Source organism: Phycodurus eques, chromosome 4 (assembly GCF_024500275.1).
Source record: "Phycodurus eques isolate BA_2022a chromosome 4, UOR_Pequ_1.1, whole genome shotgun sequence".
NCBI classification, from domain to species: Eukaryota; Metazoa; Chordata; class Actinopteri; order Syngnathiformes; family Syngnathidae; genus Phycodurus; species Phycodurus eques.
The window spans coordinates 22,912,798-22,931,549 of NC_084528.1; the positions used below are offsets into that span (position 1 = coordinate 22,912,798).

The following is an 18,752-nucleotide window of genomic DNA, read 5'->3' on the forward strand; positions in this document are numbered from 1 at the left end:
AAATAAAACAAAGACGCTCCTTCACAGCGACGAAGAGACGCTGCTCATGTGCTTTTCATCCAACATTGTCCTTGTCACTCAAGTTACACTTACGCAAAGGAGAAGACAAGAGGGTTAGCTACTCATTGCCAAATAGTGAGCCCACACTCAAAAGATAAGACAAGCCAGAGTTATTGACAAATAGCGAGCACACACTCAAAGAGAAGAAAAGAAGTAGCTACCGGTTGCCTAATAGTGAGGCCACACTCAAAGAGAAGAAAAGTGAGCGTTAGCTACTAGCCAAAAAGTGATCTGACACTCAAAGGCCAGCAAGAGTTAGCTGCTGCCTGCCAAATAGTGAGTCGACACTCAAAGACACTACTTACACCCAAAAAAGAGGCCACACTTAAAGATAAGACAAGCTAGAGTTGGCTACTACATGCCGAATAGTGAGCTCACACTCAAAGGCAGTGAACCTACACTTTAAGATAAGTCAACTGTTTGCCAAATAGTAAGCCCACGCTGAAAGATAACCGAGAGTTTGTCAGAATAAGACAAGTGAGCGTTGGCTACTAACTGTCAAACAGTGAGCCCTCAAACAAAAACAGGACAAACAAGAGTCAGCTGGTAGCAACTGCTTGCCAAATAGTGAAGTCACACTCAAAGATAAGACAAGCGAGTCAAAAACAGGACAAACAAGAGTTAGCTTGTAGCAACTGTTTGTCAAATAGTGACCCCACACTCAAACATATGTCAAGGGAAAGTTTGCCACTGTTTGCCAAATAATGAGCCTCCACTCAAAGATAGCTTGTCCGTCAAAGCGTGGAGTCCTGGCACACTTACAGGTAAACGAGTTGATGTGTTGCGTGTATGTGTGCGTTAAGTGTGGCATGTGTGTGTGTAAAATGTTGTGCGCGTAAAAGTGAGGTGCGTGTCGGCGCTGCGCCCACGCCGGCACCACAGGCCGAGCCAACAATAAAAGCTACTTTTAGCTGGCGTACATGTGGCAATACAACCTGAATAAACAGCCTCTTAGCCCCTCGCCCGTGTTGTGTTTTTATTTTATTTTATTATTTTTTTTTTTGCGCCTGCTCACTTTGGGATGACCTTGGGTGTCCTTGGATGCAGCTCCAACGCCGTGGAAGAATATTCTGGAGCCAACCTCCCATTTTTTAATCCTTCCTGGATCCTGACATTCAATAAGGCAGCACAAACACGGTTAAACGTTTTTACGCTGGAGGAGTAGAAAGCCATCCACGAGTCACGTTTTTTTTTATTACAAAATTTGATCCTGAATATAACATTTGGAAGTCCAGTGACACCTGTTTGTCAAAAGGATACGAAGAAGCTAACACTTGCTTGTCTCATGTTTGTCCTATTTTTGGTTGAGGCCTCAGTGTTTGACAAGCAGCAGCTAATGCTCACTTGTCTTATCATTGCGTGTGACGTCACCTCACCGTTTGGCAAGCAGTAGCTAAAGCTCACTTGCCCTGTCTTTGGGTGCAGGCTCACTATTTGGCAAGCAGTAGCTAACGCATGCTTGTCCTACCTTTGGGAATAGACTCACTATTTGGCAAGCAGTGAGTAACTCGGTTTTTCGTTGAGAATGGGCTCACTATTTGGCAAACAGTAGAAAGCGCTAGCTTACCTTTGAGTGTGACTTCACTACATGGTGAGCAGAAGGTAACTTGTCTTATTTTTTAGATGGGGCTCACTATTCTGCAAGAGGTAGGTAAGAAGTAGGTAAGTTTGATCTTTCAGAGTTGATTCCCTATTTGACTCGCAGTGGCTAACTCTCACTTGTTTTATCTTTGAGTGAATGTTCAGTATTTGGCAAGCAGTAGCTAACTTTTTCTTGTCCTATCTTTGAGTGCAGGCTCAATATTTAGCAAACAGTATCTAATGCTTTACTTTTATGCCTCTGATGTTGCAATTTAACAGGATCTGCGTGAAAGAGACCTGAGTCGGTCAATTACAAGGTGACACTGGAAGCACAGGTGGTGGAAGGAAGCTGTCATGAGGTGAGAGTATGTGCGCGTGCGTGTGTTTGTGTGTGTGTGTGTGTACGTGCGTGTGTATGTGTGTAGGAGGAAATGTGGTGCTGATTAGCAGCCTGAGAAGCCTTTAATGACCCATAACTCATCAGAGCGTTTTAATCTGCTCCATTTGTGGCCCAATGTAACATGCCGCCCTTCATGCTACGTGCACTTTTACGACACCCCCAAACCTCAGACGAACACACACACGCACGCACTGAAGAAGACTAATTAAGGTGACACACAAAAAGGCCGTTCGGCTTCATACTCCCTCCTGCAGTTAAGTGACATCAATGCATGCATGTGATCAACACCAGTTCGCTGTTTGTCTGCAGGTGCAACCGTTCTCCTATCTGCTCCACGACAGCCCAACCAACTGTCAAACAAATAAACATGCAAACGTGAGAGTCACGTGACCTTCAGGACGATGATGTCTTTGCGGCGCATGAACCCGAGCGAGCGAACTGGAAATGAGGAGCCGTCTACGATTTGTCACATCAGCACTTCGTGCTGGAACGTGATACAAAGCGTGCAAAGCGGGATCCTTAACCAACTTTGACATCCATCCATCCATCCATCCATTTTCTTTACCGCTTATCCTTACTAGGTTCACGGGCTGCTGGAGCCTATCCCAGCTATCTCCGGGCTGGAAATGGAATACACCCTGAACTGGCCGCAAGCCAATTGCAGGGCACATAGAAACAAACAACCATTCGCACTCACATTCACACCTACGGGCAATTTAGTGTCTTCAATCAACCTACCACGCATGTTTTTGGGATGTGGGAGGAAACCGGCGTCCCGGAGAAAACCCACCCAAGCACGGGGAGAACATGCAAACTCCACACAGGTGGGGCCGGGATTTGAACCCCGGTCTCCAGAACTGTGAGGCAGCTGTGCTAACCAGTCGTGCACCGTGCCGGACCAACTTGAACGTTGTAATCGTTTGTTGTAATGCATGAGCCGCTTCTCCTCACTAGGGTCGCGGGCGTGCTGGAGCCTATCCCAGCTGTCATCGGGCAGGAGGCGGGGTACACCCTGAACTGGTTGCCAGCCAATCGCAGGGCACATACAAACAAACAACCAGTCGTACTCACGGGCAATTTAGCGTCTCCAATTCATGCATGTTTTTGGGATGTGGGAGGAAACCAGAGTGCCCGGAGAAAACCCACACAGGCATAGGGAGACCATGTAAACTCCACACAGGCGGGGCCGGGGATTGAACCCAGGTCCTCAGAACTGTGAGGCTGACGCTCTAACCAGTCCCGCCTGTGTTGAGTTTGCATGTTCTCCCCGTGCCTGCGTGGGTTTTCTCCGGGCACTCCGGTTTCTTCCCACATCCCAAAAACATGCATTAATTGGTGACCTAAATTGCCCGTAGGTGTGAATGTGAGTGCAGATGGTTGTTTGTTTGTATGTGCCCTGCCATTGGCTGGCAACCAGTTCAGGGTGTATCCCGCCTCCTGCCCGATGACAGCTGGGATAGGCTCCAGCACGCCCGCGACCCTAGTGAGGAGAAGCGGCTCAGAAAATGGATGGATGGATGGTTGATGAATATGCGTTATTAAACACACAATAACATTTCAGATACAAATAATCTATATAAAAATTCATAAAAATGTAACAGGCATGGCAGTTACAGAATACAAACAGTATAGCAACATGTTGACGAGTTTGCTTGTAGAGCGAAAGTGAAGGTCACCTTGGCCATCACAACGCTTGTACATACACACACTTGCGCACACACACACAGACACACACTCCCGCACGGGTGCACACACACACACATTATGTCTGTTTTTGCTCAGGGGTCTTTTCTGCAAACATCTTCGCTTTGTAGGTCGAAGTGGTTTTTTTTCAGCACATCCTCCTCACCTTCATCTCCCAAACACACAACAGACACACGCACACACGCTCATTACACCGAGCCCCTCACTGGTGAGGAGGAGGCAGATCTTTTACCTTCTCTTGCCTCCCCCTTTCCGCACTAATGGGGTGCTGAGAGTATTTGGGCGAGGAGAGGGGGGAGGCGGTGTGCCTTTGTGTGTGTGTGTCCGTGCGTATGTGTGTGTCAGTATGTGTGTGCATGTGTCTATGTGTGTGTGCATCTGTGTCTGCTTGCTTGCATATGTTTCTGTGTGTGTGTTTGTATGTGTGTCTGGTCATGTGTGTGCATGTGTGTCTGTGTATGACTGTGTTTGTGTACATGTGTCTACATATGTGCTTCCTTGCATGTTTGTGTGTAGGTGTGTCTGTGTGTGTGCCTGTGCATGTTTTTTATGTGCATGTTTGTGTGTCCATGTTTGCGTCTGTGTGCATTGGTGTGTGTTTGTGTATGAGTGTGTGTGTTTGTGTCCATGTGTGTGAATGTGTGTATGTCTTTGTGTGTGTGTTTATGCATGTTTTTGTCTGTGTGTGTCTATGTGAACGTGTCGATTTCTGCATGTGTGTGTGTCTGTGTGTGTGCGTGCATGTGTGTGTGTCCGGGGGCGGGCAGCGCTCGCTTGCTGAGAAGTTTCACTGCTGTGTACTTTCGGGGCGTGTGAATGTCGAAGCGCGTGAGGCGGTGTGGGAGTCAAAGTTGTTCTCATCACTAAACGAGCCCCCGCTACAGGCCCACCGCCCCACCACCCAATCCAACCCCCACCCTCCCTCTTCATCCACCCTTCCTACTTTTAATTGAGCAGGGAAGTGGGAGACCTCGCGGGCGCCATCCGATCAGAACACGATGTTGTCTTCTAAAAGTGCTGCACCAACGTGAGACCAATCAGGTCAAACATCTGACTGCCTTCTTCTGTCTCGACCTCACATGATGATTTCAGATTCCCTCACACTGTATAAAGTATTCTGCAATCCATACAGACCACAACAACAAACATATATTATTCAAAATACACTCGGTGGAACATCCTTAAAATAGTACAATTCGGAATTCGATCAACATCCAACCGTTTTCTTTCGTGCTTGTACTTCCTACTTATCCCAGTTGAGTTTTGATCAGAGAAGTGGGGTATATCTTGGACTGGTCACTGGTCAAGTAGACAAACAAGGATTCACATTTACATTGTTGGACAATTTAGGGCAAGGGGTGAGCTGGAGCATATCCCAGTTGATTTTTGGTGAGAGAAGTGGGGTACAGTCAATCTCAGGGCGCATATAGACTCAAAACACACTCAAATTCACACGAGTGGATAATTTGGGTTTCATGAAGGTAACGTAGAACCTATCCCAGTTGACTTTTGGCGAGAGAAGCGGGGTACAACCTGGATTGGTCGACAGTCAAGGAAACAAACACGCATTGACATGAACATCAGTGGAAAATGTAGCATATGGGGGCAGCTGAAGTCGACCCTGTTTGAATGTTGGCGAGAGAAGCAGGGTACACCATTGCCGTCAGCACATACACTGCAGACAAACAAGTAATAACACTCACATTCATTATGTATGTGTGTGTTATTGATCTATATTAATTGATCGAGATTAAGTTGACAAAGAGCATTCCAGAAGACAAAATACGGTTTGTTCAAAGCCGGCGTGACATTTACAACGTCAAACATCTTCATCCGGCTCTGACCTTCTCCTTCCTCAGATTCATCTTTATATTCTTCCTCCCATCACTCCTCATCTTTCTATTCCTCCTCCTCCCTTTACTTCTTGTCTGCCTCTTCATCTAGATCTTCCTCCTCTAATTCCTTGTCTTCCTCCTACTTTTTCACTTCCTCCTCTTCATCCTCCGCCTCTTTCTTCTCCTCCTCATCTTTATCCTCCATCTCCTCAACTACTTCCTCTTTTTCATTCTCTGTTTGCTTTTCCTCCTATCATCGTCCCTTTACTCCTTTTCCTTCTCATCATCCTCCTCCTCCCCTTCTTTATTTCTTGGCTTCCCCCTCCTCATTTTACTCCTCTTATTTCTGCTCCACCTCCCTTTACTTCTCCTCCTCCTCCCTCTCTTTTTATTTCTTGTCTTCCTCCTCCTTATCCTCTCTTATTCCTCCTCCTCCTCCTCCTATTCTTCATCCTCGTATTCCTCCTCATCTTCCTGATCCTGCTCCTCCCCTCCCCCTTTTCTTCTGCCTCCTCTCAGTTCTCCTTCTCACTTTACACTTTGTCTTTCTATTCCTCCTCCTCCCCTTCCACCTCCACTTCTTCTCCCTTCTCCTCTTTTTCCTCCGCCTCCTCCTTCTCCTACTGCTGCTCCTCCTCGTTCCTGCCCTCGTCTACTTACCCCTTCTCTACTTTCCTTATTCTCCTCCTCTTCCTTTTCATCCTTCCTTTACACTTTGTCATTCTATTCCTTCTCCTCCTCCTCCTTCTGCCTCCTATCTTCCAACTCATCCTCCCCCTGCTTACTTTCCCCTGCTCTGCGTCTTCCTTTCCCTCCTCCTACTTTTCCTTTCCTTTTCCTCTTTTCATTCCTTCTGCTCAGCGGCTGAGTACTTGAATACTCCATGTGGTTGCCTGCAGGTATTAATATTTGTAACAATAAAAAGTGAGCTATGATCAGATGTGATGTGATTATTCAGGTGGCAGTGGCTGCTGCTTCGTATTCAGGCGGCGGCAATGAAGACGATGAAGACGCCGCTGGCGTGAGGAAGACTCTCGTGCGGAAGCGTCATCATCATCACGCTGACAAATAATTACCTGCTGAGTCTTCATATTTGTAAAATTTCTCCCCGCAGGCCAGATTTCTCATCATGAAGACACAAGCACTCCTCAGACACTTTAATAGGGACACCTGCACACTCATACAATATCAATAAAAGTTGTCTTTATTAATATTCAGAACCCCTCATGTCCTTTACTTAGGGCCGTGAAGTTTTACAACCACGGTAATGAAGATAGTTTTAAATTAACTCCTCGCTCTCAATAATTTTTAATGCTGTAGCTCATGCGATGGTGTACCTAATGAAGTGTCCGGTGAGATGATATAGTCACCTTAAAAATGATCATCACAAATATTAGACTTTACACAGATCTGATCGGTCTAATCGGTATCGGCCGATAATTAGCATTTTATGCTGATCGGCTGATCGGCATTAATGTCATAATTCGCCAATCCGATCAATGACATAATTGATCGGCTCCGCAAAATAGATTTACTCCACGTCGCCGTCGTGTACAGTATATTCGAATCCAAAAGCTTGTTTATTTTTAGCCTTGTCGCGTGTCTTTATATGTAGTACTATAAATATCTGACCACCAATAAATGTATTTAAAAATAAAACATGTCGGCGGTGTGACATATTCTTAGTCCGTTTTGCAAACTAGTTCACTGCGTGCCATTCGTAAACTCTTGTCCATCATTATAGTAAATATTCATATAAAACACTTCTAGGCTATAAATATAAAATAATTAGACTTTACACCGATTTTATCGGCCTGATCGGTATCGGCCGATAATTAGCATTTTATGCTGATCGGCTGATCGGCTTTAATGTCATAATTCGGCGATCCGAGACAGACAACATGTAATGCGGATCAGACTACAAGGCAAATTTGGTCTTTCATGATTGCACCATGTCAGACTACTGCAATAAAATCTTGTATTCCGATACCACCGTATCCAGTGTTTTTACGATCATTGGGCTTTATCTTGTCAACTCAAACGTGACCGGGTACACTCGTTACCATGGGGACGACAATGATAATGGATCGCGCCATGTGTTTGTCAGAACAAAATGGGGAAAAACGTGTGTTGGTGGTCACCGGTGCTCGGGAGAGGACTTTCTTTCAAGGATTGCTTGAGGTATATGCACGTACCTTTAATAGAGTACCCCTCGCAAGCAGGCAACAAAACGTTATGTAGCCTAGCAAACTAGTGCTAGCACTAACGGTTGAAAGCGAACATGCAGGCGTTCTGTCGAATCATGCGCAAACGTTTTGGTGTGTGTGAAGTAATTTCATTACGATAAAGTAATTTCATTACGGTAAGTTAGCACTCATTATTTCTGTCACGTTGTAATGTTGGTTTGACCTGACTGATGAGAATACACGATCTGACTAGAGCAGTGATTTCCAACCTTTATGGAGCCAAGGCACATATTTTACAATTGAAAAATCTCACGGCACACCAACAAACAAAAATGTCACAAAAGTGGATACATTAATTACTGTATGTACTTCCTGCCATCTAATAGAAGGACATTCATTCGTTCTGTCTGTCACTATGCCTCACTGGCATAAAAATATGACCAAAGATACATTATTTATTGTAAATATAATTGTTTGAGCAATTAAGTACACAAGTATATACAGTAAATGAACAGGTCATTTAAATAGACGCATTGCTCCATCTTGTGATCGGCTGTGAAAATCCTGATCTTGTAAAGCCTAATAAATATGAATGTTAGATATAATTCGCCTAATAGCATAGTTGCCTAAGTCATATTTTTTTTTTGTTCTAGCAAGCACGTAGTTTTATATTTTTGAGTAACAGTAAGTTAAAAATGACTTAGGTCATTATGATGATACATAAGATAGAATACAACACAGTTATAATTAATTTACAATTAAATCATATATATTAATAAGTCATTAATAATTCATACACTTAAGTGAATAATTATTAAAAGTTAAAAACATGCCCTCCTTGACACAAGGTGGGTGTAGTGAAGGACTCAAGTGCAAAACATCGAACCACCGGTAAGGTTGGAAAGGATATTTTTAATAATCAATTTAAAATCAACTATGACAAGGTCAATTCAAAGCCATACAGGGCAGTTCACTTCATAGTCGAGAGGGTCAGGCTTTGAAGATAGGGACGTTCCATCCACCCTCCCATTTTCCGAACCGCTTAGCCAGTTGTCTTGGGCCAAAGTGATGCAATGTTCTGTAATCCACAGATAGCAGGTCTGGGAATACTCAGATTACACTGTTGTCTAAATCCAAGATTCACAGAGATCAGAAATGGGAAAAGTCACACCTTGTTTACCTTGTAGCAGAATCTTTAACAGCCAAGGGGACAGGAATCGGCAAACGTGATAAGGCAGACTCTCACTGGGTCATGTTATAGCATCTTGCATGTATGATTGCTGGACACGCTGACACCGATTGCATCATCAACAAAGGTTTAAATTAGGGGGTGTATCACTATAGCTAGTAGAAAATAATTGGCTGAAAGATTGCCCGTCTGTGATGACAGAAATGCCAGACTGTGACATTCCTGTTAATCGTTGGTTTCATTGGAACATCAAAATGCTCATGGATCAATAATAAAATAAAATAGTAGAGTTACTTGTGTTGCACAGTAGTTTATTAATAAGGTTTAATTGTATACTATTAGTCACTGATGGTGTAGTGGTGCACTCGTCTGACTTTGTTGCGGGCAGCGTGGGATCAGTTCCCACTCAGTGACGGTGTGAATGTGAGTGCGAATGGTTGTCCGTGTCTATATGTGCCCTGCGACTGACAGGGTGTAGTCCGCCTTTCGCCCGAAGTCAACTGGGATAGGCTCCAGCGCCCCGCGACCCTAACCAGGATAAGCGGTGTTGACAATGGATGGATGGATGTATACTATTAGGCCAAATGGGGCATTATTAGTGAAAAAAAAGGTTACTAGTAAGACACTACGAGAGTGCCCTAGTCGTTCTACTCGTGGCTCAACTCCAGAATGAGCGAGTAGAAGCTAGTGCAGGTCATTAAACAAAATCAAACCCAACAAAACAAAGGAATAACATCCACTTGTTTTCTGTGCAATAAAGAAAAAGACAATCAATGTCCTAATTGTCCTCCGGGGGGCGCCGTCATTAGTGGGCCACAGCAGCCCAGTGTGTGCTGATGGCTAATTACAAGCAAAAACTCATCATTTTCTTCACTAATGACTCAACAAATGTGCTGCTAATTGTTGTTAGTGATTAGCGTGGAAACATTACACGATAGGTGGAAATCTGCGCTGTAGTTAGACTTCATAAAACATGTATTTTGTTTGGTTTTACCTCTACCACAAGCTTTAAACAAATGTAAACTTATTAAAACACACTTAAACGTATTGAAACGCACTTTTTTATAGTATTCCTTAGTGCCAGTTATCTCTCTCTCACTGTCAAGAAATGGGAGACTATTGTATAACATCACTTTGAGGAAAAGAAAAGAGGAAGACCCTCGCCCACACAGTTCTTCAAATAAGATATTCTCCATTCTACTGTAGAACTCGCACATAAAGCAAAGGCGAATTGAACATTGTATATTTAAAGACTAAAATGATCAACCAAACCACATATTGTAAAACTAAAGTTCACGAGCATAATACTAACATTTGTAAACCTTCAAAAAAACACTACTTTCATGAACCCGGAGTAGCAGCACACAACTCAAGTCTCCTCAAGTCAAATCACAGCATGCATGATGTCACTCATGTTTGCTACAAGCTAAGTTTGAATGTAAACAAGCAACTGTAGTTTTCTAACAGCCAAAAGTTCGTCCGTTGGCGAGTTACACTGTCCATATACAACTGCCCATATACTGTAAAAACCCATAAAAAAACGACTGCTGAAAATGAAAAAAGATTAACCAAAGTGGGGGTTGCCTGTATCATACTTAAGTCAAAGGAAACGCTGAAGTCAAGTTGACCCACTGCATGTTTAAATAAAAGTAAAGAAAAACATTTGTTTATTGGAAAATGTAATGAAAAATCAAATCTGGATTATATTTTCATATTGTGTTTTGACTGGTAAAAAACAGATAATTTACCCATTCAAAAATTACTACTAATAATAGATACATTTCATTTAAAGGTAACTGTAAAATTGAAAAATGTAATGAAAGATCTGCTTTGTATTATATTAAAAAACAATATTTTTCTCGAGCTTTACAAGATGGAAATGGGTCGCTGCATGTTAAACCTTTAAAACAGCCAAATGATCATAAAATAAAGTTAATTGGAAAAAATTATATTGAAAAGATTCATGAAAAATGAAATAAAAGTAATATTTGAAAAAAACATAAAAAAAACAAAGGTAATGTTTTTCTAGAGATGTTAATCATTAGCATGCCTGTGGAGGAATTAAACCCAGTTGAATAGAATAAACTTCTGTGTTTCCTTTTGGCGTGTTGTTGACAATATTTTCTCGGGACATTGTTATTGCGTTGCCGTGGCAACATGTAGCCCGACTTTGGGCTAAATTGCTGTAATGTACGCTCAAAATAGAAGCTTGATTGCCGCCGTAAGATGTCGGCCGTTGCCACAGTGACACTAATGGCTTGGTCTTGGAACCGTTTGGCTGTTAAAAGTAATAATGAAATTGTATTTTCTCTATTTGTGCCGGTTGTTGTCTCAGGCCAACAGATGCTTCGTGCTACAGGAGGTTAAGGGAAGTAAAACAATGTCCTGATTTCACCAGAAGATTATAGATTCAGAAATGAAGCGTGAGCATCCGCTGACTCTGAGAAAGACAAATTTACAGTCGCCAACAAGACAAAAAAATTATAATTTCCTGTATGAGGTCAGGTCAATCAAAAGAATATAGTTATGAGGAAGTCTTCAAAGAATGATGTTATGTAAAATGAGATAGTCATAGAATTTGGTTAAAATGATGTCAGCAAAGAATGCATTTAAGATGAGGTAATCAGAAAGCAGTGAGGATGATGTCATTTATGATAAGGTAATCGAAGAATGAAGTTTCTTTGATGCTGTCATCAATTAAGTCACAATGATGTCTTCAAAATGAAGCAAGATATTTAAAGAATAAAGCTAGGTCGAGATAATCAAAGAATTAAGTTGAAATGATGTAATCAAAGACTGACGTTTAACATCAGCAAAGTACGTTCGTATGTTAGTACAGCTATGAAAACAAGTTACACAGTTAAAAAAAAAAATCATTTTTGCTTTTGTTTCATTTCATTCTGTACTTTTTTTTTTTTTTGGACTTTTTTTAACATAAGTATCTTTAGTTTTACCCAAGTAGAGTGTGAGTAAATTTTCCACCTCTTTTTGTAAACTCATCAATGATTATAAGATGTTACATGGTGATTACACACTAGTAAACAAGTACTAGTAGCGTGGAGGAGAGTGTGCATGTCTTGGCTGTCAGTTGAAGTTGTCACGTTGTCAACGGCAGGTGTCGTACTCCTGTGTACGTGACGTTTGTCAACCGCGGCATGTTGGTCATGTGACGTGGTCCCTAAATGTCAGAATAAAACCTTGAGGGTCACGATGCAGAGGTAGCAAAAGCTGTACAAACTATTTAAGTACGAGTACAGATACTTGCATATAAAAAAGAATGTTGAAAGTAGATTGATTTGACTCCTGAAGTACTGGAAAAGTAAAAAAAAATTGCAGATTGTGAAATGTACTTAAACTTAAGAGTTTGTTATTTAAAAAAAAAAAAACTTAACACTTTTTGTCATATATGGTAAAACTGTCTGTATGACCAGAGAGTACAATATTCTGAAAATTACCTTTTGAAAAAAGATCTGGCCCCATCTTATGCCTCAATTTTTATTTTAATGATTATTTGAAAATGTGTTTCACCGCAACAAGAACAGCTAACCAGAGACTTTATGCAGAGAAGGCATGACCGGAGATGTAAATCATATTAGGGCACACACGGTGCTTGTGAGATGCCAACTTTGCTGTGGGTACACTCAGCTGCCTCGTTCGGACTTATTTATTTGGCCAGATTATTTACCGTCCGGTTAGCAACAAAAGTAAAAAAGAAGGAATTGAACAGCTCTCAAGACAAAACAAGGTTAAACATGTAATGCATGTTCTATGTGGTTGTGGTCCCCTGGGATTCTAATTCAAACACGCACCGCCACTGTCGTTTATTAAGTTTATCACCGCTCTTACACAAATAGTATTTTAATTGATTGTTGATTCCCAAAAAAATACAACCTCAACCCTTTTTGTGGTGTGGGCGTGTGCTAAGTGAGTGATTAAGGGGCATGGCTCCTGCAGGTCGGGCCCATCAGGCCGGACAACCACCGACGAAGAGGGCTGTCCCACCCAGACCCGCAACACCGACCCTGGGACCCCCGCCCCCTACATTCCCGCCAGCACCAACTTCCCGCCCCCGAGTGTGGGAGGTGGACAACCACACCCCCAAACCAGGCAGGGACAAAAACCACAGCCCGCATGGGACCACCGGCTTCCCCACGGGAAGAGGAAGAGGCGACTGCAGCGGGACGCAAGGAACAGCGAGAAGAGGAGGAAGCAGGCTCGAGGAGCGACAGAGGGGCCCCAACCGACCCCACCAGCAGCCAGCAGTGCTCCAGCACCTACAGAACATGGCCGGGTCACCATCACACCACCAATACTCCCCGGGAGGTTACCCCAGTGGTTCCCCCCCACCCCCGAGATCGGGAAAGATGAAGAAAGTCCCGCCCCCACAGCCGCCGGAACCGCAAACACAGGGATAAGAGAAGAAGATCCCCACAACATTCATGTGTCCTCTCACCATGCAAACCGATCTAAAATGGGTGGGGAAATAAAAATAAATAAATAAATATATTAATAATGAAACAACAACGAATACAAAATTCAAAAGTTTACTTTCACACTTACGAAGATAGTCTTGTTATTGTCAAATGGCACCCTACCCAGGCAAAGGAATCAAGAGTCTAGATTTAGTATGTTGAGGAAAGGTGACCAGCTATCTACGTATATATGTAATTGATTTTTTCATTCTGCTGATATTTTTTCTAACGCCATATATTCTATGAGCTTTAGCCACTGATTGATGTTAATAGCTTGTTTGTTTTTCCAGTTTAATAGAATTGTTTTCTTAGCGGTAGCTTTGTTTTTTCCAGTTTAATAGAATTGTTTTCTTAGCGGTCGCTAATGCGACAAGTAATGATTGTGAATATTTATTAGGGAGGTTGAGTATGCTTAAGTCGCCAAGTATGCACAATCTTGGGGAAAGTGGAATCCTGTAATTCAAAATGTAAGAGAGTTTTTGTGTAACTGAAGACCAAAAGGATTGAATTGGTGTGCATTCCCATATAGCATGAAAATAGGTGTCTGGGGTATTTTTGGTGCATTGCGCGCATATATTAGATGGAGAGAAGCCCATTTTATGCATAGTGTACTGAGTAAAGTGCGTTCTATGGAGCACTTTATATTGTATAAACTGTAGATTTGTGTTTTTTGTCATTCTAAACATATTGTTACAAATCTGTATCCAGTAGCTACGGTCAGCGGACATGGAAAGGTCTTTTTCCCATTTGGTGATTGGTAAATGCATTGATTTAGTCCATGAAATTAATTTATAAACTTTTGAAAGATTTCTTTTACTTTGCAGTAGAAGCTTCACTATTTGCGTCACAAACTACGACAGTTCGAGGGTGCTCTGGAGTTTTGGTATTCTTTTTTTTATTGCCGCTTTTAATTTATTGGATTGAAGAAAGTTTCCTCCTGTTATTTGGAATTCTTGGAACAGTTCATGATGTGTCCAAAATAACATTATTGTTAAATAGCTGTTGGTGGTCAATTCCATGTTGTTCCCATATACTAAAATGAAGGGGTATATTATTAATTTCAAAATCTGGATTAAGACAGATTGGGGAGAGCATCGTGGGAGCTAACTGAAATCCTGTAGATTCTAAATTTTGCCACCAAGCCGTTAAGGTGGATGCGATTATTGGGTTCTTGAAGCATTTATGGCGTTTTAAACTTCAATAAAGCTTGATGTTGTTGCAGTCTATTTGTTCCAATTCTCGCCAAGAATCCTTCTTCTCATTGTGATGCAACCATTTGATGAGGTATTGTAATTGGTTAGCTAAATAATAGTGTTTAAAGTTGAGAGCATTTAGGCCTCCCCCCTGTTTACTTTTATGAAGAGTGGATAGACTAATTCTATTTTTCTTATTTTTTTTTAATAAAAATGTATTCCAGCAGCATTTACGGTTTGAAACCATTTAAATGTGGTCTTAAATGGAATCATTGAAAATACATAATTTATTTGAGGTAAGGTTTTCATTTTTATTGCCTTATGTATGGCTTAAGTACAGAAATAGACCCCAAAATTGAGACTGTGCCTTACAATCCGGTGCGCCTTATGGTGCAGAAAATACGGTAATTGAAGCTGTGTTCATATGGCTACTAATTTGACCTTTATTGTTTATCTCCTTGACTGTTCTGAGAAATAGAGGCGCTAGTATTGGTCAGAAATGTTGAATGAATTCGACGGGGATTCTGTCCGGGCCGAGCGCTCGTCCCGATTGCATATTTTTTAACGCGTTATGTAATTCTGTGAGGGTAAAGGAACATCAAGGCTGTCTTTAATTTGTGTATTTAGTTGAGGAATGTTTGGATGCTGAATAAAAGTTTCAATTTCTTTTTGGTCTGGGTTGTTCGAAGATGCGTTATAAGCTGCTATAATAATTGTAAAAAATGTCATTTATTTCTTGCGGTGACTGTGCACAGTTGCCTTTTGAATCTTGAATGGCTGTAATTAATGACTTTTCTTTATTGCGCTAAAGTTGGTTCGCAATGAATTTTCCTGATTTATTACTGTACTCAAAGTTAGTGTATCATAACTGTTGTAGAACATCTGTTATTTTGGATAAAATAGCGTCTAATTGATTTTTTGCCTTTTTAAATTGGTTTCCAAGCATATCTCTCAGATTAATTGCATATTCTTCTGTGAGGTGTTTAATTTTTTCCTCAATTCCATTTTCCAATTTTTGTTCTTTTTTTTTTTTATACGAAGAGCATGATATGATTCGACCTCTCAATACAGCTTTCCCGGTTTCCCACAACAGCAATGGGGATATGGTTGGGGAGTCGTTGAATTTCAAAAACTTATCCCATTCCTTCCTCACTCAAATTGTCATCTGTAATGAATCATAACATTGAGATATTGCAAGCATTTTTTTCCATTGCCAAACTTGCTAGCTAGGTAGCAGTGGGGTGGCAGTGGCTCATTCTGGAAGAAATTAGACCATGATATTTTTTGGGGAGGGAATTACGTAAGATTTACTCCTCCTCATTGCGCCTTCACTTTCAGAACTCATAAGATGTCATCCCAAGGCCATGTGCTTCCTGCTGGGGTCTAAGTCAGCTTGTTTACTGTGCACGTTCGTAAAATGCACATCTCATGCAAGACTCATGTTAAAAGAAAGAATTTAGGATGTCTTTGAAATAAATTAACTTCAATTTTTGATGACATCCTCTTAACTTCCTTTTTTTTCAAAGAATGAAGATCTTTCACTCTTTGATGACCTCAATGTAATATTGTTAATAAAATAATCTCAACTTCATTCTTTGATTACTTAATCTCAATTTCATAGTTTGATGACATCATTTTAACTAGTAAGGACTAGAAAGTACAGATACATGTTTTCAAATGTAGGGATTAAAAGCAAAGTCATCAAAAAAATGAATAGTCAAGTAAATTACAGATAAATGACAAATCTACTAGAGCTCATGACTTCCCACCTCTGTCACCATGACGACGTCAATACGGGTGCTCTCTCGGCATAAAGGACTCTCCGCTCATCGATCGCATTGTTTTCAAGTGCACTTCCACCAATTTGTGTGATGTTCCGACCGCCGCGGCTTATTATTATTATGGGATGGTGACTGTATTGCGTCTCGCTCGATGCGCGACGCCGCTCAATATCAACAAATCAGACGTCATGTGACCAGACTGGCGAGATGGAGATGAAACAAATGTCACCGCCAAAACGCTCAGCTTCGTCCTCAACACTAAATAGTTCACTCTTACAATTTAGGTTGTAACAGTTTGGCTGTAACAAGTTTCGCTCTGATCAACCTCAGAGGATGGAAAATGCTGACGTCAGTGAGGGTCAGTTCGCTGGCCCCGTGAGGACAGATTTGAAATCTGATTGGTGAAAGAGTCCCATTCCTAATGTAGTTAAAGTTACATGACTGAATCTGAAGGCCCTGGGGAGATTAAAAAGAAATGGCAACACACAGAGGCTGAAATATGATTGTACAAGAAATCTAACATCCACATACACATACAGCTAAGAGAAAAGCTATGAAATGAAGACAATAGACTGTTGTGAATACATTATTACAAATTGATGCTCCAAGTGTGTTAAAGTAGCAGTTGTTTGAAGGTTTATAATGACCGCAACATGTATGCTAATTTTCGTTAACCCGTCTATGGCGTTTCGCATTATACGCTAAAGATACGATGCTTAATTGCCTTTTGTGTGTTAAAGTGTTTTAGTGAATGTCAATGTGTTTGACGCGTATAGGAGTTGTAAAACTGTTTATAAATGTTCTTATATGGTTTCTAAATGCAGATTTTCACTTGTCAAGGGTGGGTCTGCAATGTAACTCCTGCGATAAATGGGGTTCGCTGTATTTGTTTGACTTAATTAATAAAAACTGCAGTGAACAAAAAGGGACCTTCATTAATTAGTTTTCATTAAACATTGAGCACACAAACACACACACACACACACACACGCATGAACACACACACACCTTCCCACAGTAGAGCACATTAAAAAGCAATTAGGCTTTTTATTTTTTTGGATCAGTGACCTGCTGAGTGCAGCTGCTTCCCCCCCTGGCCTCAGCGGGGCGCCGTGGAGCGAGTCAGCAGCTGAAAGCACGACTCAGCAAATTGCGGCGGCAGTTGGCGACAATTAGCTGTGACAATTACCCGCTCTCGGATGACAACGAGATGACAACACCGCGGTATGAAGTTTTTTCTTTTTGTACCTGACAGCTAACAAGCTAACATGCTAATTAGCAACAACAAAGCCGCTCGCCTCCTCTAGACGAGGCAAGCTTTGTCCAATTAGTCTTCGTGTGGGATTTAAAGGCTTTTCTTAAAGCACAGCAGATGATGACATTATTGATATGTTAGCAATGCTAACATGTAGCCACATAGCATGATGTTGTAAGGGTAAGAGCGGAAGCGTGTGACATAACCAGGAGGTCGTCAGAAGAGCAAACTGTATTTTTTAACAAGGAAAAACTGAACCTGATGTCATCACTTATAAAAATAGTTCATGACGTTACTAATGCTAACATGTAGCCACCAAGCATGGGGATGTAAAGGTAAGATTGGGAGCATGTGGCGCAACTAGGAGTATTTCCAGAAGTCTAGACTGTCCCGTTTAACAAAGAATTACTCTATTTTCCACGGTACACCTTTTCCTTCCACGGTACACCTTTTCCATCGCTTCCACTTCATGTTATGTGTTCATCATATTGCGAATGTGTGTGCGTGTGTGTGTGTTTTTCACCCAATTAGCGTGCAGCACAACATTCATTAACACAAGATAAATACATGCACAGTAAGATCGTCATGTTAATTGCTCGTTGCAGACGAGTGCAAACTCATCATTAGTGCTGTATTATGTCCTTGTAAGTGTGTTTTTGTGTGTGTGTGTGTGTGTGTGTGTGTGTGCCAAGGAAGACTTATGACCTTTTAGAGAAATGTCAAGGTCAGATGCACATATAGGAAAGATCTAGGAGACACTCATCCTCACATACACATGCACACACGGTAGTTTGTGTGTTTAGATATTTAGAGGCTTGGTGTAAGAAGTTGGTAACCAAGATGAGATGTGTGTCCTGGGGCTTGCTCACTGTAACTGTACCGCAGAAACACACACGCGTGCAACTCACGCATGGACACGCACGTGCACACACATGCACACGCACACACACACACACACACACACACACACACACACACACACACACAGGTTTTGGTGTGAGAAGTTGGTAACCATCTTTCCATACTCTCTCCATGCACCCTCACCACAACTATTACATCAGTTACAGTCAACAAGAACTGAGTCATGCATCTTACC

At 41.7% G+C, this 18,752-nt stretch overlaps 1 protein-coding gene across 5 annotated transcripts in view; it reads right to left on the reverse strand.

Annotated features, from left to right (window-relative positions):
* sema6e (sema domain, transmembrane domain (TM), and cytoplasmic domain, (semaphorin) 6E) overlaps positions 1 to 18,752 on the reverse strand; it is a 197,866-nt gene that overhangs the window by 161,726 nt on the left and 17,388 nt on the right. The gene's annotated exons all lie outside the window — the stretch shown is intronic.